The following is a 26,075-nucleotide window of genomic DNA, read 5'->3' as shown; positions in this document are numbered from 1 at the left end:
CTTGGCTGAAGGGACGGACTGTTTGGAGGGCTGGTCACTTACAGGGCCCGGCCTGCAGCTCCACGGTCCCTGTCCCCACTCTATTTTCAGTATTATTAGGTATCCCTGCCCAGGAGCCGTTGTCAAGCATCTTTCCATTCCCTGGGGCCGGGGGAGTTCTATAGGCTGGTAAAGGTTGGTTGGAATTTTTTTTAAATATGTTTTTATTGATTTTAAAGAGACAGGAAGGGAGAGGGAGAGAGAGAGAATCATCGCGAGCCCCCTGCTGGGGATCGAGCCTGCAACCCCGGGCCTGTGCCCTGCCTGGGAATCGAACCGGTAACCTCTTGGTACCTGGGTCGATGCTCAGCCACTGAGCCCCACGAGGCCGGGCAGAATTATGTGTTTTTATGATCCTAAAAGAATAGATTCAAAAGCGAAAAGAGGAGGGTCGTTTTGATTGATCTGTCATACACGGGCCGGGTGTGCCTGCTCTCTTCCCAAGACGTGTTGCCTGGAATAAAGGCAATTAGAAAAATACCAAACATTGAACACTGAAATCATTATGTGTGTGTGTGTGGAATGAGTTACATCTGGCCTCAGGCAAAATAATTTTCTCTCTCAGTTTCCACCCCTCTGCGTCCAGCCCCCCGCAGGGACGCTCACTCACACCGTGTCCCTCCCTGGGCGCCCTCGGCTTTCCTTCCCTAATTCTCCTTCCCTGTTTTACTTTCTTTGCTTCTTTCGAACCGCCCACCGCCCTATCTTTTTAAAGCGGACTTCACGCAGTAAAGCATGGCTTCGATGTTCCAGAGATGTTGGCTTCCAGTGGAAATCCGCGGGGCCCATCGACGAGCCGGGCCCAGGGCTCAGCCCCTCCCTGGGCCCAGCATGTAGAGTTTTCATGGGCTGGGCCCGCCCTTCCTTCTGCCCTGTCCTTTCCGCGGTGACTTTCCTAATTTCTCTCATCGTTGCCTAATTTCTCTCATCCTGACCCGAGTTTTGCCTCAGATTTAGTTTGCTCAAGCCTGGGTGCGCGCGAAGTCTCCCAAGTGTCCTTCGACGGGTGCTTTGCAGAAGTAACAGAAAAATGACACCCAGGTTCTGCCCTTGGGGGGCCCAGTTGGGTTTGTGGTTGAACTGAGGACAAACATGTCATCAGCTCCTCCACGCTGTGATCGTATGGCCTTAGCGTGACGCGTGGTGAGGCATGACGGCCTGTGGGGACCGGACGGTCACGGAAAGTGAGGTGTAAGGGACACTTTTCCGTGACTGGCCCCCGGGCCAAGGGCTGATTGCCTGGGTAAGAGCCTCCAGGCCTGCGTGCGGCCTCACTTCTCATTAGTGAAGCAAAAAAAGAGCTGAACTTTGGGAAATTGTGATGAGTCCAGTGATCTTTTTTCCGTTTAAGGAAATAATCGCTTTGCCCTTGAACTGCAAAAGGCCCGGAAAGCAACGGGCTCTCCTCTCAAAGTCCTTAACGAGCGGGGGGACTGGAGGCCAGCGCGCGGAATGGTTCGGGTCAGATAAAAATGCTAAAGGGCCGCGGGGACCCACCCAGGAGGAGCAGCTCCTCTCTCCATTTCTTGTCCCCCCTCTTCCTCTCCAATTTTTTATTTTTACTTTTACAAGCTCTTGTGATCTGCCGGTTGCAAACCCGCGCATAAGGCAGATAAATGACAAGACCACCAGAGAGAGCAAAGTTGAATGCAGAGTTCTCCTTCCGAGCAGTTTTGTTTGTGTGTGTGTTTTTAAATTAAATCTTGTAAGTGGTAATTGTGTTAAATTCATTAAAGCAAGTACATCATGGAAGTAAAATGCAATTGCAGTGGCTGCTTATATAGTCATAGATATCACGGTGCCACTGGCCAGAGAGCAGAGAGCAGGGTCCCTTACTAGCAGGGTTGGAACAAAGGTTTGAAGGCGACAGCTGCTGTTAGGAGATTATAAAGGGAACAAAATTAGGCCCTGGCCGGGTGGCTCGTTGGTTAGAGCTTCGTCCCCATAGGCCGAGGTTGCAGGTTCGATCCTCCGTCAGGGCACGTGCCAGGATCCACCAATGATGCATCAGTATGTGGAGCAACATATCGACGTTTCTCTCTTTCTCTCCCTCTCAAATCAACTAACAGACAAAATGCAACATGGGAACGAAAAGGGAATTTTCAGTGACAATCCGTGGGCATTTATATGTCTCTGTCTCATGACCCAAAACAGGAAAACAATTTCTAAAGCAGCGACTGGAATTCTCAGTCAGTAAAAGTGATACCTCACGAGTAATGATAAAATAGAATGACTTTTTTTTTTAAGTTCTTGGCATTTGAGAAAACTCCATTTGAATGAGTCCGATGCATGAAAAATTATTGGAAAATCACTCTGTGGTTTGCAGACGCCATTGAGAAACACAACATGCGTTTCTACGAGATGTTTCCACGGGAGGGAACTATATGATTTGAGAAGCAGGGAAGTGTGGCTTGTTTTGAACGCGTGTGCATGCACACACACAGGCACACACGCATGCACATGCACACACATGCACACACAGACACACACAAGTACACACACAGGTGCACACACATGCAAATGCACACGCACACCCACAGGCACACACACAGGCACATGCGCACACAGGCACATGCACACCCAAAGGCACACACACAGGCACATGCACACACACAGGCACACACAGGCACACGCACAGGCATATGCATGGGCACACACACATGCACATGCACACACACAGGTACACACATGCACACACAGGCACAGGCACACACACACAGGCACATGCATGGGCACACACACATGCACATGCACACACACAGGTACACACAGGCACACACAGGCACACACACAGGCACACACACAGGCACATGCATGGGCACACACACATGCACATGCACACACACAGGTACACACAGGCACACACAGGCACACACACAGGCACACACACACAGGCACACACACAGGCACATGCATGGGCACACACACATGCACACACACAGGTACACACAGGCACACACACACAGGCACACACAGGCACGCACACACACAGGCACATGCACACACACAGGTACACACAGGCACACACACACAGGCACACACACAGGCACATGCACACACACAGGTACACACAGGCACACACACACAGGCACACACAGGCACACACACAGGCACACACAGGCACACACACAGGCACACACACAGGCACACTTCGCGGGGCCCCCTGGAGGCAGCTTGCACACATCTCTGTGATGTCACCCTGCTACTTGTCAGAAAGGGTGTCCCGGCCACGGCCGTGTGCATACTTCACAGGGGCTTAGCATAGAAAGGACACATTTAACAGTTTATAACTGTCTCGGTGACAGCAAGTTCTAATTTAAAACTCCTGTGTAATACTTGTTAGGCGGCTTTAATATCAAAAGGCCAGCCAAGGTCTTCCATGAAAAATTTCGAGACAGTGAAAGAAACGAATCCTTTTCAGTGATGTTTGGCTTCTCCCGGGCAGCGGGCGATCTTGGTTTCATATTTTATGCCCGCGGTTTGTCAATGAAAGTTTCCTCCTTTACAGAGCAACCAGGGAAAGAAAAATAGAGCGATGCTCCGTAATAAATACACGAAATTTATGTAGAATGCCAAAACTACCGCTACAATTTTAGTGCTTTGAAAAAAAATTGCATTTTGCTTTCTGCCGGTTGTGTCCTTCTATGTCATGATGAGATGGCACTGGGGCCCCTTATGGATTTGCACCCCTCGTTAAAGGATTTGTAGCAGGGTCCCCATGCCCCTAGCTCCTCTCCCTCTTGGACATGGGTAATCTAACCCTCACACCTTTACCCGTAAGGGATCCCAGTGCTTGTGACAATAACCTCGGGGGTAGAGTCACAGGTGGCACAAGGAGCCGCTTCCCAGCGATCAGATCCTGCCCGCCCAGAGGCCATCCATCTAGTTGCCTCGGGCAGTGCGGGCTTGCGGACCACAGGAGGTAGGAAATGTCACTGTCCCCTTCCAGAGTCGCCTTCTGGGGGTGTCTTTCTCCACACAGAGCCAGTGAGCGCTTATCTACATAAGCTCCCGCAGAAGCCCACGTGTCTATGTGAATAAATTGGGAATATGTGTGAATGAAACTGGGTTGTGCCCGCAGACAGTATCCCACGGAGGCTCTTCTGCTAAGAGTGACTGTCAGGATTCCTACATGAGCTCGGGAAGATGGCCTAAGAGATGGGAAACTATTGCCCAGAGTATTTATTGTTGCTACAGCAAGATATCAGATGACTTGATATCTTGTCGCAGATTTATCTTCTCTGAAATGAATCGCGGGGGCAAATTTAAGAGGAGTAGGGATACGTCTCTTTTAGAGAACAGGATGAAAGAACACGCTATGCTTGTTGTTCCTTTCACCATTTATATGACCTGCTATTTTTATTTTTTAAATTTGTTTTTTGAGAGAGAGGAAGGGAGAGGGAGTGAGAGAAACATCAATGATGAGAGTCATGGATCAGCTGCCTCCTGCGCGCCCCCTGCTGGGGATCGAGGGGCCTGCACCCCGGGCCTATGCCCTGACCGGGAATCGAACCGCAACCTCCTGGTTCATTGGCAGGTGCTCAACCCCTGAGCTACACCGGCCGGGCTGACATGCAATTTTTAATAGTAATATATGCCTCTTGGATTTCTTTATTTTTGTCATTGTGAATATGCACATTTTTAAATAAGTTGTCTCAATTTTTGGAAAGAGTTGGGTGTGGGGGTGAGAGGCTTGATGGGAAAGAAAAAGTAATAAATAAATAACATCTGATTTGTGTGGGGCATTTTAATTTTGGGGACAATGCATTTGACATCGTGTCAGTCCAGTGGATGGCATGCATGGATATGATGGTCATTTTCTATAATAAAAAATGGGAGTAATCTTTAATACTAATGAGCTTGTGTTTAAAAAGCATTATTGATTTCTTTTAGCTAAGACATCGAATTTCTTTACTAAGAATTCATGCTTTACTAAGATTTATTAACAAATACCATAGAAAATGGATTTTCCAGACACCTATTAGTAGGTGGATGTCAGCCTAGGAGGCTGGGAGCACACAGACTCCTGACGTTTGTGTCAGGAGACGCCCTGGTAATGGTTTTGACCTAGTGATGGGTAATGGGCATCTGGGAAATTAACCAAGGGGTCCTCTGGCTCTTCTCCTCACCAGCATCATAGATGCTAACGAGTTTCTCCTGTTAAAACCCACCATCATGTCCTCATAGCCGTGCCTCCCCCATCGTGGTAGACTGGACACAGGGCTCCCAGGCCAGGGAGTCCCTTCTGCTCCTTCAGGGACATGCCTCTCTCCCCTTTGTCTCACTAGCCTTCCCTGGCCACACAGCTCCCTGTGTGTGACCCCTCCTCCTGTGTGTAACTAAAAGACTTCAGAATCAGAGACACGTTTCTTCAAATGAAGACATCACAAGTGACAGGACTCCCTCCCACTGGGGCACCTGAGGGCGCCCTCTTTTCCATTAGGAAAATACAATCGGAGCAGTTCCTGACTTGAGGTATCTTGTGCATTGGTGGGAATTACAGGTCATGGAGTAAAAGACAGAAAATTCTCCCCTAGCGTCTCAGGGCCTCCACAGCCCGGACTCATGTCCTTCCGACGTTATGTTCCACCATCCCCAACCTAAGACTTCTCTGTGAGATAAACTGTCCCTCTCCCTGAACATTAAGCATCTTTATTTCTCTGCATGTGGGCCAAAGGCCACCCTCAGCGACCCTTTCTCACCTACTGCCTGAGGTCTCTAAAGACACTGCTGGTGACTCCAGCCCACGTGCTCACTCGCTTTCCACTGAGTTTCTCCAGATCTCACGCCAGGCGTCCCCTGGCAGTTAGCAATCACCAGGGCTCTGTCCTGCTGCTCTCCCATGTCACCCACACCCCTTCCCAGCTGCCAGGTCGGGAGTCCTCCCAGGGAGGGAGGGGAAAATATAAAATAGATAACAGCGTTCTCAGGCTCAAGCCCATCAATGGCTTCAGGTCACACTCAGAATAAAATCCAAGCTCCTCAACAAGGCCTGCAAAAATGAGCCTTCCCTGCTCTGGGCTGTCTCTGGGGCTCACATCCTACCTGTCTGGATCTCTCCTTCACTTCATCAAGATCTCTGCCCAGACACATTACCTCTTCAGAGAGGGCTTCTTTGACCCTTCCTACCCCTCAGAGAACTTTCTTTTTCTCGGTCTCTAGTCCATTCCCCTGCCTCGATTTTCTTCTGGGAATTTTATCAAGACCAGACACCACTTTATGTATTTGACAGGTTGGCAGATGAGCTCCGAAGGTCGGTGGCTCTGTACATCCTATTTCCTTCTACACAACAGTGTCTTGCGTTTAGTGGTTTCCCAATAAGTCATCAAATTCACAGTCAATAAACTGTCATTGCATTAGGGCCAGGTGGCCAGTTGAAGGCTCACCTTGGTCATGAGGCTGACCTGGGGGGCTCATTTTCATATACACAAGGTAAGAGTCGTGTGGGTTCGCAGACACTGGATGTAGTTTGAACAACAAATCAAGGCATAGGGTCTAAGGAAGCTTAGTCCCATTCAGGGGGAGAGAGGTTTGAAATGGATTCTCTACAAGGAAACCTAAGGTCTAAGGTGGCGTTCATTGCTCAACCCTCTTGCATGGGGAACAGATGTGACACTGCGATTCCCCTCGCCTCAGGATGCAGGGTGAGAAGCCACATTATAAACGGGAATGAACACACGTTGACTAATGAAAGGCTCTTGCTCAATATGCCTTTATCTATATTTCCCCATTTCGCTTCCCAGAGATACAGGTCATCCCCCCCTCTCTGCAGATAAACCAAGTTGCCCAAAGCAAGGCCTGCTGCGATTGGAAGAGTTGACACGAGTGTGTAAGACTCAGCCCGGGCACAAAGTTCAAGATCTGAGCCAAACCCACGCTTGTCTTTATCAGATGTCCCTGCTCTGGGCACTTTCCCTAGAGCGACACCCGCTTCCTAGGCCTGCTCTTCCCACTCCCCCCACAAAGCAACCTCAGACCTACGGACGACAAGGCTGTGGGGCTGAAGTGTCCTGCGCCAGGGGCTCCCCCCAAAACAGGGAACACGACGCCTCCTTTTGGCTCCCACGAAGCTCCAAGACATATCTCAGACCAGAGACGCTCCTTTTAATCCCATCGTTGCTGTCTTGCGTGGTGCCAAAGTAAAGAAAGGACGTGCTTTTCCAACGGGGACTCGAAGATGTTAGTCGGGTGCGCAAATCACACGCTTACAGAGGCTCCCAATGGGGCTCACGCACGCTTCCCGCTGCCCCGCGCCCCCTCCCTGGGCGGTAATAAGTAAATAAATGAACCAACAAGCAACGCTCTACTCTGCTTTCTTCTGAGAGGGTCATATAAGCTAAAAGTTTAGCTGTTTCTTTTTTTTCCTGTTTGCCCTGAGGGAAGCAAGAAGCGCCCCGACAGCGAGTCAGAACCTGGGGACAGTCCCGTTACTTATATGATGTCATTTCTCTTCATCCGGCGTCAATGACGAAGGGCCTGCAGCTCAGAGAAATGCGTTTATTCAAGATCGGACGGCTGGGAAGTAGCTCGACTGGGGTTTGAATTCAAATGGGAGGTTTCATCGTCCGAGTTTTTTTCGCTTTTTTAGACTGGGGGGAAGGACGGGTGGAGAGGTGCCTGTGGGTTTGGCAGAGAAGGTTGACACTGAAACGAGAGCTCAGGCGCAGGTTAAAAAGTGGCGGGAATGACTGAGGTCGCATTGGGCACGCGTGGCATTGACATAACACGTGCTGGGATGACAGGAGCTGGTTGGGAGGCGGGTATCCTTGGAGTCTACCTGCTGCCTGACCCACCCCTGCAGGTCAGCGACAGATGACACCATCAAGCGCTAAACTGCCCGACACGAAGTGGATCGCGTGGGGATCCGTGCTTTCTGCTGGGAGAGGGGACGTCCCAGGGAGCAAAGCTAACAGCAGATGAATTAGCGCTTTTTGCCAGCAGGAGTCTGCACCCCTTGGCATCTGAGGCGACGCCACCGAATGCCAGCTCAATCACGTTGGCCCTGTGACAACCCTTTGTCTACGTGGTGACATAGAGCTTCTAGGGAGAACAGTGGAAAGTAGAGAATATGAAATCAGCGTGGATCAAAGCACATCTTGGAATAATATAGCTGCTTCTCTCTCTTTTTTTTAATTATTGGAGGGAAGCAAGAGGGGCCTAAACCGTGGAGAAAGCTGAGCACGTGGTTAATGGTGTCGCATGGTTGCCAAAAGCTACACACACCCCCGCAAAGAACCCAGCAGCCGCCAACAATGCAATTCTCCTTCCAGTTGGGCACCGCAGAAGGTCAGGTCCTTCGAGGACATGGCCAACCAGAGGCATGTGTCCACTTGGAGTTTGCCCCGAAATGGACTGACAACTTGAGGCCATAAATTACAGATTCACGTCTACAAGGGAGACTTGAGGCATTTCAAAAATACCCAGTCTCTGCCCAGCCAGCGTGGCTCAGCGGTTGAGCATTGACCTGTGATCCGGGAGATCGCGGTTCGATTTCCATCAGGGCACAGGCCCGGGGTGCAGGCTCCTCGATCCCCAGCAGGGGGCGAGCAAGAGGCAGCTGATCCATGACTCTCATCATTGATGTTTCTCTCTCTCTCCCTCTCCCTTCCTCTCTCTGAAACAAATAAAGACATATTAAAAAAAAAAAAATACCCCGTCTCCATTCCCATATTTATTATGAGATGAGTAATCTTGGGCGTGAGCTTGAGTCTCATCTCTGGCGGAGAGAACCCAATGCAAATGTCTCGTAGGGTGAACTTTCCAGTCTCTTTTCCTTCAACTTCTTGCAAAATGCTTCACTGGGCTAGAACTCAAAAAACGTGACCTGATACCATCATTCGCCATAACTACTGAGCCGGAGTGATTTCTTGAAGTCTCGCCTTTCTTCCTACCAAACGTACAGATGCTAAAATGACAGCCTTCGGGTCGGATATTAAAACGTACAACGTCCCCTGCTCCTGTAGCGCTTGGTTGATAAGCAGTGATTGTCCCGAAAGCCAGTCATTGGAGTTGAAAGATAAATATTATTCCGTATCTTATTGAATAAAATATATTATATCGCAGCTGATGGAGACAGATTGGCTCAATAAATTCTAATAGTGTATGCTGAGAAGTAGCGGCAATAAAAATGCTGATGGCTCGGCACAGGGAGAAGACTGAATGTCATTAACACGCCATTTCCCCTGTCCTGCTATCCCTGTCACGTGCTATACATGGTTAGAATCTCTATGTGTGGCTTCCCCTTTGCTTTATCGGCGTGAGAAAAAATGGCATTTTTTCCCAGGGCTTTCGATGATCCACAGCTGGACTAGTTGCAGAAATGGGGAAGTAGGATAAATGCAGAAAATTCACACAGGTTTTATATTTAGCGATATCATCCCCCTGCATTTGAGTGTGCCCCCCCCAAAAAAAAAATTGGAGAGGTCACTGCGTCCTGCTGTTCGGTCTTATCACCAACTTTTCGTCTGAACTCTCATTTTTGCCAACTTTTGGAGTGAGTCAGAATTTGCTATGGGACCCTTATTTATTTTTAAAAAATATGTGCTTATTGATTTCAGAGAGAGGAAAGAAGAGAGAGAGAGAGAGAGAAACATCAATGAGGAGAGTCATGGATGGGCTGCCTCCTGCTCGCCCCCTGCTGGGGACCGAGGGGCCTGCAACCCCGGCAGGTGCCCTGCCTGGGAATTGAACCGTGACCTCCTGGATCCTAGGCCAATGCTCAACCGATGAGCCACGCTGGCCGGCCGAGCATTTTAAAGTTCGTTTTAATCCCAGTGATTTTCGTAATTGTTTGGGATGGAAAATGAGCCCACGCACCGCACGCTGACAGCGTTTACCTTTGGAGTCACAGCCCCTGAGTTGGTATAAAAGTGGAGTATTGTGTTAGGAGAGCGGTAACTAGCTGTTGAGAAGTTAGTCCCCGACTTGGGGACATTTCACAAGGTTCACCCAAAGTTTCCCAGCCCCAGTTACTGCCAATCTTCTCTGTAGAGTCCTAAATAAGGTACCCTTAGGGAAATATCGTTCCTTAAATTATCTACAAATACTCCAGAGAGTGACACCATGGCCCCCCACAAGCCAGCAATCGCCAAAGATACAGACGTTCCTTCCTTATAATGTTTCGAATGGGTCGAGGCCTCCACATCCTAACTGTCCATGTCCTAGTTCAGGTCAGCACCATCTCCCCCTCGGGTTGTTACAATAACCTCTTAACTCTTCTCCCAGCTCCCAACCTGCACCCCCTGGACCCCCCTCATTCATTCACGCTGCGGCGAGTCTGACCATGGCCCTTTGGGGTGGGAATCCCTTCCATATGTCCCCGCCACCTTCAGCAAAAAAAGCCCCAAAAGCTTCTTGTCTTTAAAGGCAGCAAGGGGTCTGCTTAACTCCTGCTTCCAACCAATAACTAAAGTATCAAAATATTTTCTCTTCGCAACTGGAAAGCTCCGAGGGCCTCCCAAGGTGACCTGAGAGTTCAAAGCACATCTTGCGTTGATGGGTCTCGGACGGCCCTGCCCCTGAGCTGCCACTCACGCCCCATCGCTCGCAGGGAAGGATGCCCAGGGGTGCCTCGGTGACCCCAGTGGGCAGGTGGATGATTTCTGATTCTTAAACGTGTTCGCTTTATGTCCAAAATAAAACTATTGGTTAAAGAACGGGAGCCCCGAGGTTAAAATAGGAATTCATAAGCAGCATGCAAATGGTGCCATGAGCTTCGATGGTCCTGCAAAGCTCTATTCGTGCCACCAGAATATGTATAAACCAGGGCGAGATGCCCCCAGGAACCCAAAGGTGCCTCTAGTAACCTCCGTCCTGAAACAGGGCTGCTCCAGGGACTGAGAGGACTAGAAATCGCCGGGACCCGCCTGGTGTGCCCTCTGCGAGGGGGGCTTCCAGAGGGGCACTTGGGGTGTCTGTGATGTGGGATTAACACCCCAAACGCTCCCCTGGCCAATGTTTCACTGCCACTGTGAAGGCATCTGATGCTGGTCCCAGGAACCAAGCGAGGTGTATCCCTCTTACAATTTCCCATTAATTCATAACTAATTAGGGTTTGTTTTTCATTGGGAGACGGTCCCCTGTTTTCATGGCCTTCGACAACTTTTCTGACCGTCGATTCCTTCCTTCCTCTCTTCCTCCCCCCCTCGCCCGGCGCGTTGACGTCTCTCGTTGATGTCACTTGCGCAGGCTGTCCCTCTGCACCCCTCCATCAGGACAGCTTCAGGGGGGCGGCCTCGGGCACGAGGTCCCACGTCAGAGCTGGGTCCCTGAGCTCGGCCACAGCGGCCGAAGCTTGTTTCCTCGCCCTTTGTCGTTTCTGCAAGTTCCACCTCCCTCTTTTCACACTCAGAGCTACAGCCACTGAAACTTTGCCCGTCGGGTTCGTGATCCCTACAATGACATCCCCCATTCACGCCTGGGGTGGGGGGCAGACAACCCTTTATGTCCCTTCTCCGCGGCGCACGGTCCCAGCTGTGTGGCTCCCTTCATGAATATGCATGAAATCAGATATGACATCGCCCTGCTCCCATTAATAATCTTGTCATCTGACTTGTGCTCCAGAAAGCTGCAGTCCCGGGCTTCCCGGAGCAAATGTAGCCTGAAGACACACAAGACAGGGCAAAACAACCCTATATCTTTGCATTTATCTTTAAAAAAAAATTTTTATTTTATTTTATTTGACTGGGATCAAGCAGCCCCGACGTTTGGGGGCTCGTGAGGGGAGGAGAGGGGGCCGGAGGGGACAGAGGAGAGGAGTGGGCGTGTGAATGGCCGGCCTGCGGGGCGCTGGGTGGAACGGCATGCTCAGTGACCTTGAATATAGGCGCCGTGGGTAGCCCCAGCTTTTTTGTAAAAGAGGCATTTGCAGGGGAGGTTTGGGTTTCAGGCCTCCCAGTCATCAATCATCTCAGCCCATTCTTCCCTCTGACAGCTCAGTACAAGGCCTGACATTTGACACCCAAGACCCCAGGACTTACGCACAGACACAAGCGGAGGCCCTAAGGGAGGGAAGAGGGAAAGCTGGGGGTCCGGGGGGGGGGGTGTGAGGGGGAGGCTGCTATATTTTTAAAGCACAAAACAGGAATATATGGAAGGAGTTCTAGCTGTCGCGGGGACTGATGCTGCTGGGAGCGTCGCTTTGAGTTTGGCCTTGATTTGCGATTTGTTTCGGGCACTTGGGTGGCACTGGGGCGCGGTCTGGGCACGGGTCCGAGCCCGGCTGGTCGCTTTGCACTGGGCCAGCTGGAATCCAGCCTCAGCCTCGGAGAACAGAGCAGCGGGCCACGGGGTTATCACTTTCTGGACAATGGCTCCTGACATTTTGACCCGAGTGCCATTACATCACACTGTCGCCTCCAAGGGAGGCCACCCCTCGGGGGCCTTTACCTTTGGGGAGTGAAAAGAAATGAAAGAGCAGCACCATAACTCAGACTCGGCTATGAGCTCACTGAAGTTCGGGTCAACAAATGCAAGCGGTTCAGGGATCAAATCATGGTAATTGGTGTTAAGAAGAATTAGGTAATTTACGGGCCTAACGTCGACAGGGTCTAAAAGGTTTACAACAGGCGAGTCTCGGGATCTCGGGGGCGAAGGTCCAGGTGGCTCTGTGGTCAGTTAAACTGAGTGCCGAGCCCTGAGCGAGGGAGGCCAAGGGTGTGTGATTAAATTCCTCCCCCAGGCCCAGGCCCAACAGATTAATCTGTCAGGGATCTTTTGACACTGACTATATGCCCGGCACTACGCTGGTGTCATTGGAAATGCAAATAAATGGTCTAGGAGATGGTCCCAGCCCACACAGACACGCTGTCTATTTGGAGAGATGAAGCCCACGGTGATAAAATAGAGCAGGACTCGAAAAACAAATGTATTCGGATCTATCAACCGGGTTGTCTCCGGAATTACTCAGCAAATCTTTCATTCTGGAAGTGCCTACATCCCACACGCAGACTTGAGAAATCACATTGTTACTGCCAGTGAAATTATGGAAAACATTTGTGACGGGGGGATGCTTAGGGACTACAAAAGCTTTCTAAGAATATTTAATAGTATAGGCTTAGAAATGTAAAGTGCGGGCCCGGCCGGTGTGGCTCAGCGGTTGAGAGTCAACCTATGAACCAGGAGGTTCCGGTTCGATTCCCGGTCAGGGCACAGGCTGGGTTGTGGGCTCCTCGATCGCCAGCAGGGGGCGAGCAGGAGGCAGCCGATCAATGACTCTTAAGCTCCAGATAGTCAATTCCTGATAGTTGGTGGTCCAATGATGTTGTTGACTTTTTCAGGAATTTTTCTATTCGGTCAGGGGCCTCATCTGTGTCTAGGGGAATCTGGGGTACTCTCGCCTGGCACGTTTCTTTCTCCCCCAGAAAACTTCACCTGCTGCTGTCAAGAATCCTAAGTCCAGACGATGGCTTTTCCTCCCCACTTGGGTCAAGAAGCACAGAATCCGCAATATTGCGAAACGAAAGGTTTTAATCTTGAGGGAAATCCTTTGATCCATAACATGAGAGATATGTTTAGCTGGGAGCTCTTCGAAACATTCTTTGGTTTGCGCAAAAGATCCCAGTCAGAAGTTTGAAAATGTCACACGGGGGGGAGAGGATTCGTTTTAACATAAAGAGAATGAAGCAGTGGAAGGCAAACGCAAGACAGGTGCTTGGCCAGGAAAGAATGATTTCAGCCTTTGTAATGAACAGTATTGGATCAGCATCAGCCATCCTGGCAAACTTGGGGTGAACACTGTACTGTTGGGTGGACGAATTCTGTGGCTATTTTTTAAAAAAATATATCTTTATTGATTTCAGAGAGAGGAAGGGAGAGGGAGAGTGAGAGAAACATCAATGATGATAGTCACTGATGGGCTGCCTCCCGCACGCCCCCTGCTGGGCATCAAGGAGCCCGCAACCCGGGCCTGTGCCCTGACCGGGAATCGAACCGCAATCTTCTGGTTCATAGGTCGATGGTCAACCGCTGAGCCACGCAGGCCGGGCTGTGGCTATTTGCCTCCAGTTCACTGTGTGCCACCACAGAATTAGAATTCACGAGACGAGCCTCTCTTTCTAATCGCGTTGATATTTCCCGGGTAGCTTCTTAGTCGGCTCCTTGGGTTCTTCACACAAAACTCTAAAATGTCACCGGTTCTCGGGACCTTATGTAAATACTGGGCTGCTCTGTGCTCCCATTCCGAGCGACGTTCATATACACCTGCTCAAATGCGTTCATTTTCTGGTCCCCGGCGGCTCATTTAGCGCCACGAGAAGTTCTCATGCCAATGCAAATAGAGAAGGGGAGAGAGGGCGAGGGCCCGCGGGGAGGGTGCGGGTTTATTTTACAACCCGCCCATTTCCGAGGCCTGGCACAGGGGTGCGGATTCAGATATGCGGGCACTGAAGTCTCACGAGCACTATTTTCCAGCTTGATGACCGGATTCACTTAAGTGAACTTGCTAAGAGCAGTCCCTTCCCTGCCAGGAGGGGACGTCGAGGAAGCTTCTGTCAACCCATCGCTCAACAGGTCAACAGGTCGCTCCGGGGGCTCTCCTGGCTCCCTGTCAATCGACTTATTAGATCCCAGTGGGTCTCCTCCCGTGATATTTACACTCTCCAACCTTCATCTAGCATCATGCGTCCTGATTCTGTGATTCTCGTCGGTACTGTCCCGTCCTGTGGCCACCGCAGCAAACCCTACCGCCAGCCCTTGGACGTGGCCTGGGATTTCTGGACCTTTGTACGTGATCTTCCTAAGACAGTGGCCTTATTTCTTTCTCTCCAGCTTGTGCCCGTAATTTTCTCCACAATGCAGTTCATCTTCCTTCAGCCGTCCAGGGATTCTTCTGGAACAGGCCTCACCTGCTTTGAACCGCAGCTTCCTTGTGTCCGGTCACTTTGATGCAGAATGGATGTGTTCCTGGCGAAGCCTTTCTCTACCCAGGTCTTGTCATTTTTCTTCATTTTCTTGAAGACTCTTCAAGAGATGGCATTTAAAAAATTTTAATCTGTCCTAATTATATTGCCTAGCAGAATCCCTTATATACCATGAAAGTTTTAATAATTGCTTCTTAAATAATACTATGATTAATTAAATACTACAAGAGGCTCCCCATTTTATATAAATTTCATCTAATCTATCTCCCTTCTCTAGATACATATTGATCCACTTATTTGAATATAAATATTGATAGTCTTTGAGCTGTATTTTAAATTATATAATGGCAATACCCATTGAAATGGAGGTTCATTTTTTGTGTTTTTATTGTTTTCAGAGAGAGGAAGGGAGAGGGAGAGAGTCATTGATCGGCTGCCTCCTGCCCACCCCTTGCTGGGGATGGAGCCCGGAACCTGGGCATGTGGCCTGACCGGGCATCGAACCCTGATCTCCTGGGTCCTAGGTCGATGCTCAACCCCTGAGCCACACCAGCCTGGCGAGGCTCATTTTTTTAATTGTTGCATCCCTGGGTCTTAGAATGGTCCTGGCGCATGTAGACCCAAAGTAGCATCAGGGACATGGACTTGACCCACTTACTACCAGGACTTCACGTTTCTCTGCCCGTCTCACATTCCAGCGTCACCGGCCTCACTGTGTCAGGTCCTTCCCTGCACTTGTCCAAAAAGACATGGGTCCAACTTCAACAAACAAAGACGTGTCCTTCCATTGCATTCTTAAAATTCTTCAAACCACACTGCTGTTACGTAAATCAGTGAGCAGTTTGATTTCCACCCTGCTAAATAAAATACTGGCTGGCTATTCACCCAGGAGCACCTGGACTTTGAGTCCTGCCACCTGACGTTGGTCCATGTCAAGCACGGGGACAGCAATACCTACCTACCCGATTATGGCGAGGAAAGAACATGCTGAAGGTTTTAGGACAGAGGGACAGACGGGGCAGAAGACATCCAGGAGAGCAGGGGGCAAGACCCAGCGCCCTGGAGCCCTAATATCTTGCAGAAATACCGAGCCACCCCCCCCCCCCCAGCTCTATAGGCTCCCTGGGCCTCAGTTTCCTTATCTGTAGAATGAAAATGCAGCGCAGCTCCAGGGTTATTGGAGGCAACCACCAGCACGTGGATGCCATGTGCTTACGCAGCATCTGCCAGGCGGGGGCTGCGACTCCAGCAGTGCCAGCTGCTCCCCGTGTGACTGTCGCCGGGACTGAATCGGGCGGGCGGCCCGCGCGCTCTCGCCGGGGGCCGGTCCCCTGTGGGTCGGCCGCAGCCCGGCGCACGCCCCTGGCCCAGCACAGCTGGCCCGCTCCCGCCCGCGTGCCTCCGAGCCACATCTGTGCGGCTGGGTGGCAGGGAGGGTGGCCAAGTTGAAGGGCAAAGAACAAGGCCCCTGGGCCCTAAACAGAGCGTATCCCCCGCGGGCCTACAACGTGAGATTAAGGAGCTGGGTTCTCGGCCCTTCTCCAGGCTGGCTCATTTATATGGGGCATTGAGGAGGCGGCTGGGAAGCGTCTTAACGGGGGCTGGGGGGGGACACACCGCGCTCCCAGGCTCCCAGCGGAGCTGCGACGTGCGTCTGCCTAACAGGTTCCTCCTTAGTGCGTCCAGGGCCCGACGCGAGGGGGGGACTCGCATGTCACGGGAGATAACATCTCACGGTTGCCAAAGGAGCCTATTCAGACACGCATGTTAGCGGCTTGATAACTTACTTGGTATTTCGAGGGGCTCAAAGGTAGACATTCCGCCTTTTATCTCCATCTCTCCGCGCCCTGCATACTAAAGAGAGGGGGAGACGGCCCGACGCATCCCAGCCAGCCCGCGCTGGGAAGGTGAGGGGCCGCGGGGCCGGTGACGAATGAATGGGACATGCGGGTGCGCCCCACCTGCGAGCGCGCTTTTCAAGCTCAAGGCGAGAAGGGGCGTTTCTGCTGCCGTCGGGGGGCCCGGAGGGGCGAACAAACACAAAGCAAGTGGTGAGGCTGCAATGATTAAAAAGTAAGAGGTGCGATCGGAGGGATATTTTCATAATCCTCGACGTGGGCTTTGAGGGGAAGGAAGGAAGGATGAGAGGAACTTATCCTGGTTCTAAGGTGCAGTCTGGCCCCCGGAGGCCTCTGCGAGCAGCGAGGCTGCAGGGTCGCTCCGGCGCCGGACAAAGGCCTGCTCCGCGGCGCTGGGTACATGCACCGTCGGGTTCTCCCCTAAATTACCTGTGGGGGGCAGCCGGGTGGGATTAGAGGAGATTATGTTCAAAATATTTTTTCGAGTGTGCAAGGTGACGGGGATCTCACTATTTCAGGTCGGGAAACTCACAGGGAGTCTGAGGAGACCAGAAAAATAAAGCCAGACAGGGACATTTGGCTCAAAATTTCCAAATCCCTTTTTCTATGCAGTTCGAAGCCGTGGCTATGTTAATAATATAAGAATGTCGTTACAGAAATGGAAATTTGATGTATTAGGGGGAAAGGGAAACTCGGGATGGCCACTGTTCTGCTTCCAGGGCTTGAAAAGAGGCTGGGAAAATATGGACCAAAATAGTGAAAAGTGGTCCATTGGATGGGAGATTTCAAGTGATTTTTAATTTGTGTTTTTTAGGTCCCCCCCCCTTGGTTTTCTATACATTCTGAAGTTAGCATTGACTTTCACAACCAAGAGAAAATGAAGTATAAGTGCTTCACAAACTATCTGCTGTATTAGAAACCATTACTTACTTATATGACCCACATCGCTCCCAAGGATATTTTAATCAAATATTCTACTTGACATCCTGGCATGTGTTTTGAAACTATTATACACAAAGAAATAAGATATTTGAAAAAGCCTGCAGACCTCGTTTAGGAAAATATATCATGTTTTTAGGGCCAAGTGGAAGAAGCAGTGTATTTAGTTTGAGACCTTACCGGGCCTTCTATACAGAATGCTGACCAGTAAAGCACTGATCGCTCAGAAACGGGCTTGATTTTCTCCAGATGAAACGTGTGACTCAGCAGCTGTAAGCAGGCCACCAGCCGTCACCAGGGCACGAGGCTTAAAATCTCCCACGTCTGACAATATGCAGCCTGTTCGCCGTCTCTTGGGGATCTGCGCTGCTGTTGGAGGACATCTGAGCTGAGCCTCCCTGCCCAATGCCCTCTCCTGCTCTCAGGTGACTTTTGTTTTCCTACCTGAGGATATGTTTTTATTGATTTTTTAGAGAGAGAGAGAGAGATCAGTTGCTTCCCTCCCATATGTGCCCCGACCAGGGGTTGAACCCACAACCTTTCGGTGCACAGGACAACGCTCCGACCTTCAGTTGACTTTTATGATATGTTTATACCTTGTCTATATAATTCAAATTGGGAAATAAGTGTTCTGTCTATTGAACAATAGAGGGAACTAATCTAGAAAGCCAGGCCCCGTGTAAGATTGCGTCATCTCTGTGCCTTGCAGAACCAAATGTCCTTTCATGGAAATTTCCTTCGCCTTCTAGAATTTTCCAGCTGCCTTTCCTTCATTTTCAGGCCGGCAGCGAGCGAGTCCGGTTGGTCTGGAGCTTCCTTGGAATCCTCGAGTGCACAGGGCACCTCGCTCACTCAAAAACTATTTAAAAATAAATGATAACCGTCGGTGCGAGCTTACAGGGGGGCCATACGCTGTGGAAATACAAGCCTGGAATAGTTACATTCGGGCTGCCGCTGCGAGGGCGTCGGAACCGCCCGTGAGAGAGCCTGAGATGCTCCTTGCATCCCACCTCCGGTGACTTTTCCCGGGGTGAGAGCCTGTGACTCACGGCTGCATCGGTTTCTGCAGGAATGTGCGGTGCCTACCACCCCAGGGAAGCAGCTCCCCTTCTGCATGACAACCTCTGCGCATCTGCAAACCCCGAGAGACCTCGGGCAGGCCAAGTCAGAGGCCTCTGGAAAGAATCCGGGGCCCAGTCCCAACCCTGATAGTCAGCAACGCGCAGGAACAGAACAGGGCCACGCGGGTGGGCGATGTGACTGTTTTTGGTGATTTGTCTATTTATAAAGTCACATCGGGCTAAAATTGTGCATAAACTGAGACCCACTCAAGCACAGGAGGAGGCAGAGCTACTGATCTCGAGCCAATTGATTTGCAAAGAGCTGTTCACCATCATTGCTCCGCCCAATTTTTTTCTTTAATTTTTCCAGTCAATGTGGTCAACATTTTGGTCTGTCCTTTCAAACTCGTGTTGAAGTTCCCTCAATATATACCCATCGCATTTGAAACTGTTGACCTGTATGCTGACTCCCATTTGCTAATTATTTCCTAGGTATTTGTTCATATTTTTAAATAGACAGAATTTAAATATATCACAATACGTACGCTAGGCTCAAAAGACATCTCTTTTCCAGGATAAAATATTTATGAATATCAATTAGATGGGAATTGGTCTGATGTTTCTGGTAAGACCCAAGAGCATTTTGGGTCTATTCTTAGTGATGCCACAACGGAAATGGCCCCGTGTTATGGTCAACTTCACGTCCAATGAATTGTGTCCCCAAATCCACGCTTCCCTAAGCCCTGTGGCTGCGGATGTGAGCCTGATGAATGGGACACCATAGGAAGTCCGTTAAAAATGCGGCCCGCGTGAAATGCATCCCTCAGAGAGTCCTTTTCTTATACCTGGTTTTAAATTTTTGCCTATGACTGGACAAGAAAGACCGCCAGCAACACTCGCATATGCTCTAACATTCAGTAGGTGATGAATAAATATTATTCAGTAAAATGTTTTACACTGTCACTGTCCACTAAGGCCACCTGACTTCAACTGGAGTCTCTGCGTGGCCAGTCCGCACCCCAATTCCATAAACAAGCAGCTAAATCCCAGGAACGCCTGTGAGTCGGGACTAGAGGAGACTTTTTAGGCTAGAAATTCGGGGAGAATCTTCCCATTTTGCCTAGAGCCCGAACGGATAAATCCTCATTTGCAATTTTTGGACTCAGTCTGTTCTTGTTAAAAAACAAAACCACAAATGGTACTGTCCCTGAACTCTACCCATAAATCCAATGAAACATGTGGATTCAATTCAATTAGCTTTAAGCGAGCAGATAGATCCCATTTATAAGCATTCAGGAGTAATGATTTCTTTCTAAGGTTAAGAATCCGGCCGGTGGGAAAATAAAAAAAAACCCAAAACACTAGTCTATCACATTGTATCTATTTAGGTTTTAAAACTTTATTTGTAAGGCGGTGCTAGCTGACATGTGTTTACTATTAACGACTAAAGAAAATATCTAAAAATACATTCATCTTCATACTAAATTTTAACCTTTCAATTGGGATGAAGGATGGCCTCTCCTGTCACCGCTAAGTAGATTACAGGTATATTTCACCATTTGTGAAGGGTTCTTTCAGAAAAGGTGAGTAAGTGGACTGTGGTATAACCCGTGAAAGTTTCCTTCCCTCCCGAGTCCACAGAGCTCTGGGTGCACAGCCCCCAAAAGACACATACGGTGCATGTTAAGACCAAGTCGTCGAGACTAAAAAGCTCAGATAAAGGAGAAAGATCGACCTGCTTCTGCTACAGGTGCTGTCTGTTAACCTGTGGGAGAATCGATCTACAGTTAAGCGACCAAAATTTTTCTTGGATAACGTGTCCTTTTGAAAGATAAACAGAAAGTGTCAAGTCGTAGTTTTCCAAATTAAAAAAAAAAAAAAAAAGTACTGTTTATATTGCTCTCTTCAATACACCTTTCCCCTTCTAAATAGGTCATTATATTTCAAGCATTTCTTTTAGTAAAAATGTTTTCTTCTTTTGAAAAAAAAAAAAAACCCAGCATAATCAGCAAGAATTTAAATAACTTTACTATTTGCCTTTGAAATTATAAAGAGAGACACGAATGAGTGACAACTAAAGTCAGTTTTAGATAACACAGCTATGAAAAGGAATTTCCACACAAGGAAACCGGTTTTACCTGAGCCATTTCTTTACTATCAATATTTAATCTCTTAAACTCGGTGTAGCCCCCAAAATGTACATTTCTGTTCTTCTTTGAATTTTTTTTTTTAAAAAAATCAATAAATTCTGAAGTCAAGGTGGAGTGTGTGGACTCATGAACATTCTCCCACAGACAGAAAATAAACATTAGGTGATTGTTTGAGGAGGAATAGATTGATATAGCTGCTCATTGCAAAAAATGCTAACTTTATCTGTGAACAGCAGATTCAGACAAGTGTGGGTGCCTGATAACACGGATACGGGTTGGATACAAATGCTATCAGCCATCTCCTGCACTGGAAATGTGTGCGGGGAGGGGAGTGGAGGGGGGGGGGTTGGTTAAAAAGGTGAAAGGATTAAGCAAAGAAAAAAAACACCCAACCTCATAGACACATCAACAGTACGGTGAATAAAGGGGGGTGGGGGAGATATAGGGGGGGTAAACGGTGACAGAAGGAGACTCGACTTTGGGTGGCGAGCACACAATACAATGTACAGATGCCGTGCTATGGAATCGTACACCTGAGGCCTGCATGCTTTTATCAATGTCACCCCAATAAATTCAAGGTTAGACAGAACACATCTCTTCCCAAGACGGAGTCCCTGTTAGAATTTGCATGAAATTCTTTTTTAAACCATGACTTTATCGCACACAGATTACTAGGTTTTGCCTCGGTTGTTATAAATCGCTTGAAAAATGAACTGCCGTCTATGATTGGGCAGCCTAGTAACTCTCTTTTGCGTACGGGTTTTTCATGGGAGTTCCCGAAACTCTACAAACCCTGTACTTCCGTCGGTGACTCCGTAAACAGTGCTCCGCCCAAGTTACACCTTTACAGGTCAATATGGTCTTTGGGTCAAATCATAAAGCTTCTGAGATGACTACTTTAAACAGGTTTTCATCTTACTCAGGTGAATACCTAGTTGTAAGATACAGTAATTTATGGGTAGCCTTATAAGAAACAGCTAAACATGTTTGGAAATCTACTTCCTTCGAGATTAGCGTACCCACTAGCGCTCCCTTTAGGCGAGCGTTTGCATTTTATATCTTTGTTTCATCTTTCCCCAGCAATCTATCTCTATCATTATTGTTGAAGTGAGTTTCTTTGAAACAGTGCATTTTCTTTCTTTTTTTAATCCAATTTGAAAAATCTCTGTCTTTTAGTTGGTGGTTTAGTTCACTTCCATGTAATGTAATTATCAGAAGGGTTGGACTTCAGTCCACCGACTTTATTGCTTTGGTATTTTTTCCATTCTGTTTCTGTTCCTCTGTTTCTCGTTTTCTACCTTATTTTTAGGCCATTTGTTCACATAACGTGGACCCCTTTTCTTGGTTCCTCTATCCAAATTGATGAGGTGTTTTGTTTGGTTTCCTCAGGACTTTAGCTTCTTTATATCAATCAGCGGTTTCAGCCAAATGAGCATGAAGTGACGAGAGTGATTTATATGAATATTTATTCTCTTGTCAGTAGGAAATCCAGATTATCTTTTCATCTTGTTTACCTATCTTAAAAGAAGCTGACTTTGAAGGCACTTCTAGGAAAATAGTCTAATTGTGGAATTTGTCTAGGCATGCTCAGTAACGTCCTCCCCATGCCTTCAAGATTTGCCTCACTGTCTAGTCACTTATTTTTACTTAAGTTCTCTTTAAAGAATGTGAGATACTGAAGGATTTTGCCAGAGAAATATTTAGAATCTCTTAAGGCATTTTATTTTAGGTGACTTGAAGATCAATATACCATTTTGAATTAATTTCCATATAGTATTAAAGATTTTCCATCAAGCATTTCTTATTTTTGCTAATGTGGTCCAAAGGTTGTGCTAAAAACCTAATTTGGATGCTCTCATCCATCTTGCTAAGAGTGATGCAATCAAGCACATGCGTGTGGTGTTTTTTTTTTTTGCTACTGAAATTAAAACGTCTCGTTCTAGGGTATTTATGCTATGGCTATTCTTAGGAACGTGAAAATTTTATATTATGTCATTAGAATGAATATTAAAATGATACAATGGCAAAATATAGATTTTCACATTTCTCCGGCATGGAGACATTTTAATGCAGAGGAGATGGAAATGGCACAGAGCAGAAAGAACTTAATGGAAGGTTTTGATTTTCAAAGAAAGGCCCAGTGAATTTTATATGATCTATTTTAAATTCCCTTAACTATTTCACTAATTAAGGAGATTAAAGAAATAGAGTTTCTACACATTGTGACTATTTTATTTTCCCCCAAATATTGCATTTGTAAATAAAATGAAATAGCTGACTGCTGAGCTGGACGCAAGAGAGAACCAGTCCAGATACTACGCCTTACTTTCTGACTCTCTTACACATATTTGACATGTCTTATTTGGTGGGCCGTTATCTATTCCTCTCCCTTTCTGGCTGGAACACTCCAGATTACTCTTCGGAAACCAATGCCCGTTGGAATGGCGTCATCTGCTTTCTATCTAGGGAAGTTGGTCTCACACTGTAAGTTCCAGAAACACCTGGACTACCTGTTAAAGCACCGATGGCGAGGTTCCACCCCCAGAGTTTCTGACTCAGCAGGTGGGGTTCGAGAATTTGCATTTCTAAGGCTGCAAACCCAAGAGGACACCTGAAGAAGGACTGATCTCGGCTAAATCACTTTATTCTCTCAGACCTGGGCAGTGGTTGCCACTGAGCCATCTGCAGACCAGCATGACCTGGGTCATTGGCCTACTCTCCAGGCTGGATCAGGAGCACCAAGGTATAAACGTAGGCAGGACGTTGCAGTGTGAAAATGTGGGTAGGCTGTTGGTTGGAAGCCAACGCTTAGTCCCTTGTGTATTATAGTCAGAATCACAATGAGAGCAAGTGACAGAAGCCAATGTCCAATGGGAAAAGCAATGCAATCCCATTTCTGTTAAGAAGATACATCAGAAGTGCCGGGTTCTAATGTCACCAAATTAGGCTGTAGATCTCCTCCTACTGTTCTCAGACATTATTTGGTTATATCTATCACTGAACGTTGCCCGCTTTGAAAATGATATATACATATATATTTTAAATTTATCTTTATTGCTGAAGGGCCTGGAGAGTACTAAGCTAAGCGAAATAAAAATTATATTTTTATCTACCTGTTGTTTTCATTAGACATTTGGCCCTTGAGGGACAAGGGTTATTTCTTATTAACCTTATTAATCATATTAATCTTTTAACGTCAATGTTTAGGCCAAAATCTTGTGGATGACTGCCCCCCAATCAATTTTTGTTGAACGAAAGGAGAGGTCAATGACGAGTGACATGGGAAAGGCAAAGTCAAAAAATAACCTGTCCAAGGTGACTTCCTGGGACAGTGGCCGTTTGCAGCAGCTTTTCTTCATAAACTCATATGGATCTGCACGTGAGGAGCTACTGTCACCACGGCCCTTTACTCCTCCTGAGAAAGTGTCCGTGTGCTTGCAACTTGTACAAAGAACGACAGATAGAATGCTCAGGGGGTAAGAGGTGACAGACTGGAAAATTTAAATTCTAGCTGGGAGGGCACAAGCTGAAGGGGAACATGGCTGAAGTTTAACATTGATTTTATCTTTAGGATAAAAAGACGCTAATGTGGATAGGACCTACTGTGGGGTTTTTTGGTGTTTTGTTTTTTTTTCTGGCACACTTTTGGATAATTCTATCGACGTCGAAATGAAATTGCTTGGTTAGAAGCTGCGACGGTCGTTCAGATAATTCCATGGAGTGGTTCTGTGTTTGGGGTGGTTAAAAAGAAAGCTTCTGTTCTCTAGCAGCTGACCGGAGAAAAGTCACCTCTCCAGGTAGAAGGATGGATGGAAAAGATCAAAGAGGCTGTGCCCACGACGGTCACTGTGCAGAGGCACCTGTGCACACGCGTGTGCACACACACTCACACTCACATTCACACTCACACACACGGAGTCTCTTGCGCGCCCCCTGCTGGGGATTGAGGAGCCCGCACCCCGGGCCTGGGCCCTGACCGGGAATCGAACCGCGACCTCCTGGTCCCTAGGCCGATGCTCAACCACTGAGCCACACCGGCCGGGCCTAAACACCTTTGGAAAAGCAGCCTTAGCTGTATCTCCTGTGCGCAGGAGGAGTGGACACCTTGGGTGGTCAACACCAAGTGGAATGGCTGGGCCACCGGATATGCACTTTCAAATACAACTTGACTAAAACTGCCAGATTTCTCCCAAACACACTCAAAAGCGGGTGCTTGAGCGTTTCTATTTCCCTTTGCTGTTCCCGACACATTACCGATTTTAAAAATTTTTTGCCAGAAAGATATGTTATTTCCATTGGCATTTCCCCCAGTTCCTGGCCATGCTGAGCATCTTTTCATGTGCGTGACTGACCACTTACGTGGCTCCACACGGTAACCACACCTTCATATAATCTGCCTATGAATTGGGGGTGGGCACTTTATAATTTTCTCATTAAACTTTAGGGTTCTTACGAATTTCAGAAAGTTTCCTCGCCTGCTACGTATGCTGACCTACTGCGTTTCAGGATGTTTTTTTCTTTCTCTCGATAACTTGGCTCACGGTGTCTTCTACTGTACGCAAGCTTGAGTAAAAAATAAGATAAAAAACACAGCCTAGAATATAACTTACAGTCTTGCCGGGAGTGGGGGGCTGAAACTAGGAGGAAGCTGAAAACATTTGCTGCGGTCCCAGCTTTGCATGGGGCCTGTCACTTGCTTTCCCCGACAGCATAAGTCATAATACTCCCCCCTTTCTGTCCTTAGCTGTCTGCAAACAAGCTTTTTTTTTTTTCCTGCCACCCAGTCGTGTTATTCCGTGAGCAGTGCCCCCGTCCCAGACTTTCTCATTCAGAGCCCTTGCCCCCCGCGTTAGATGCATTATAAAGAACCGTGTGCGTGAGCACAGCTCTATAAATAATGGAAAGAGTAATAATTCGCATGCACAGCGGCCTGTAATTGGTTGTGATACACTCACGAGTCCTTTTCCATGAGAGAGGCTCCAGCAAAATAAATTGTGTTTGTCCGTGTTTACTTGGAACAGGTAAAGTGCTGTACGGCACGTTGCAATTTTGATACCGAGTTTTAATTAGGTCGCCCTGCCCGAGTTACCGAAATAACCCTCTCTGGGCGATCGCGGCGATGGGATTGACTTAGAAATTTATATCGGAGGCTCGTCTCTGTGTTTCAGG

General features: G+C 48.2%; 1 protein-coding gene across 1 annotated transcript in view; it reads right to left on the bottom strand.

Moving 5' to 3' along the window:
- The window catches only part of NR2F2 (nuclear receptor subfamily 2 group F member 2), a 494,304-nt gene that overhangs the window by 296,489 nt on the left and 171,740 nt on the right, over positions 1 to 26,075 (bottom strand). The window lies entirely within an intron of this gene.

This window comes from Miniopterus schreibersii, assembly GCF_964146895.1.
Source record: "Miniopterus schreibersii genome assembly, chromosome: 22".
NCBI classification, from domain to species: Eukaryota; Metazoa; Chordata; class Mammalia; order Chiroptera; family Miniopteridae; genus Miniopterus; species Miniopterus schreibersii.
This window is presented reverse-complemented; position numbering and strand designations above follow the sequence as displayed.